Genomic DNA, 2,559 nt, shown 5'->3' on the forward strand with positions numbered 1-2,559 from the left:
GTTGAAGTATAGCCTCTCATTCTAAAAACTAATCTGGATCAGAGATACCCAGGGAGTTCTAGCCCAAACTTGATCATTCCCCTTGTGTGTTCAGCCCCAACGTTGTCGCTGCCCAGATTCATGGCCACATGCCCCCACCAAACATATGCATCTACAACATGGTCTGTTTGTGGTCCCTTTAGCCCAATGCAGGTCTTGGATTTTTGCTCACCAACACAGCACCTGCTGCCTAGACCTCATTGCTGATATGATACACCACTTTTAGAGGACTTAGTCAGGCATAATGAAGGAGAAGGTTCCTTCAGACCACATCTTGAAATAATTTAACTAACTATAAGGGTCTTAGCTGTTCATGAATCTGAATCCACATGACATATGTAATCGAAACAAGAATTTGAGAGAAGCAGAAAAAACGGGAAAGTTGCTTTTATACTAAAGTAGACTTTCTGAGTGGTTTTATTTTTTATTTTTGTAAAAAACAGCATTTCTTGATTTTACATACTTTAATTTCAGAACAAAATGAACAACAACAAAAAAACCCACAACACACAACATCCAATTTTGTTGTCAGAGAGGGAATGAGGCCCTTGTTTCCTGCCTTAAACCAGGAGAAAAAACAACACTACACAGTAAAGGGAGCCAGGTGGGACAGGGCCACTCAAGGCTGCTGTGGGAGCCATGGAGACACTATACAGAGAACAAAAGATAGAAATTTTAATCTACTTCTTCCACACAAGATGCATCCTCATGGCCCTCAAGAGGGGAGATCTCATCAGGAGCAGCAGCACTGTTCTCCCCAGCTGTCACTTCATCTTCATCAATCCCAGGCCCAGCTTGATCACGAGGTAGATGCAGTTGAAGTGTATCTGGGGATCCTTGAGGGAGAAGCCAGAGGAGAGCAGCGCAGTTTCAAACAGCAGCACAACCAGGTCCTTCACAGCCTTGTCATTCTTGTCCGCTTCTGCCTTCTGCCGCAGCATCTCCGCAATGGGTTGGTCAGGGTTGATCTCCAGGTGTTTTTTGGCCATCATGTAGCCCATTGTCGTGTTGTCCCGAAGGGCCTGGGCTTTCATTATCTGCTCTATGTTGGCTGCCCAGTTGTAAGTGCTGGTCACAATGCAGCAGGGTGAAGACACAAGCCTATTGGAGATTGTCACCTTCTCAACTTTCTTATCCAAGATTTCCTTCATGAGCTTGGAGAGGTTCTCAAACTTCGCCTTGCTCTCCTCCATTTTCTTCTTCTCCTCCTCATCCTCAGGCAGCTCCAGACCCTCCTTGGTAACAGAGTCCAGGCTCTTGTCATCAAACTCCTTGAGCTGCTGCACACAGTACTCATCAATAGGCTCTGTCATATATACTACCTCAAAGCCCTGCTTCCACACTCGCTCCACAAATGCAGGGTTGGTCACCTGCTCTTTGCTCTCACCGGTGATGTAATAAATGGACTTCTGTGTCTCCTTCATGCTAGAGACATACTCTGATAGGACAGTCATCTCATCTCCTGACTGGAAGGTATGATAGCGCGGTACTTCAGACAGGTGTCATAGGTTGGTGGAATCCTCATGGATCCCAAGCTTTAGATTTTGAGAGAATGCCTCATAGAATTTCTTGTAATTCTCCTTGTCTTCCACCAGCTCAGAGAAGAGCTCAAGACACTTCTTAACAAAGTTTTTGCGAATGATTTTCAAGATTCTGCTCTGCTGGAGCATTTCTCTAGAGATGTTCAGGGGGAGATCCTCAGAATTGACAACACCATGGATGAAGTTGATATTCTGGTATCAACTCATCACAACTGTCCATGATGAACACACGATGGACATAGAATTTGATGTTATTCTTTTTCTTTTTGTTCTCAAAGAGGTCAAATGGAGCATGATGAGGGATGAATAACAGTGCCCTGAATTCCAACCGACCTTCAACAGAGAAGTGCTTGACTGCCAAGTGGTCTTCCTAGTCATTGGTGAGGCTCTTGTAGAATTCTCCATACTCCTCTTGGGTAATATCATTAGGATTTCTGGTTCAAATAGCCTTGGTCTTCAGTACCAGATTTGACAATAGTTCCCAAAGCATTTATGAGATCAGCCTTGGTCATGCCAATGCCTGTGTCCACCAAAGTCAAAGTGTGTTCCTGAGGGTTGGGGATGACGTCAATTTTTAGTTCTTTACCACTGTCCACCTTGGAAGAGTCTGTCAGGCTCTCATAGTGAATCTTGTCCAGGGCATCATAAGCATTAGAGATCAACTCCCGGAGGAAAACTTCCTTGTTAGAGTAGAAGGTATTGATGATGAGAGACATGAGCTGGGCAATTTCTGCCTGAAAGCCTCCACCTCCTCCTCTTGATGGTGCATTTCCTCAGGCATCTTGGAAATGAAGGGCTGCAATCACTAGAGAGCAGGGGACAGGGCTGTCAGACTCATGCGCAGCACTGAGAGGCACTGAGCAGCATGGGAGTGACTCAAGAGAGCGCTCTGTATGGTTCTAATGTCATTTTAGCATTGCAATTGTCCTTATCACATTTGAAACTTTGTCAATAATATCTTACAAGTCATATTTCCCCC

The 2,559-nt window shown here is 44.8% G+C and overlaps 1 pseudogene; it reads right to left on the bottom strand.

Annotated features, from left to right (window-relative positions):
• Positions 1 to 714: 714 nt before the first annotated feature.
• Positions 715 to 2,026, bottom strand: LOC103268101 (annotated as a pseudogene).
• Positions 2,027 to 2,559: the final 533 nt, after the last annotated feature.

The sequence above is a fragment of the Carlito syrichta genome, unplaced genomic scaffold (assembly GCF_000164805.1).
Source record: "Carlito syrichta isolate Samal-C Ts95f unplaced genomic scaffold, Tarsius_syrichta-2.0.1 Scaffold308732, whole genome shotgun sequence".
NCBI lineage: Eukaryota > Metazoa > Chordata > Mammalia > Primates > Tarsiidae > Carlito > Carlito syrichta.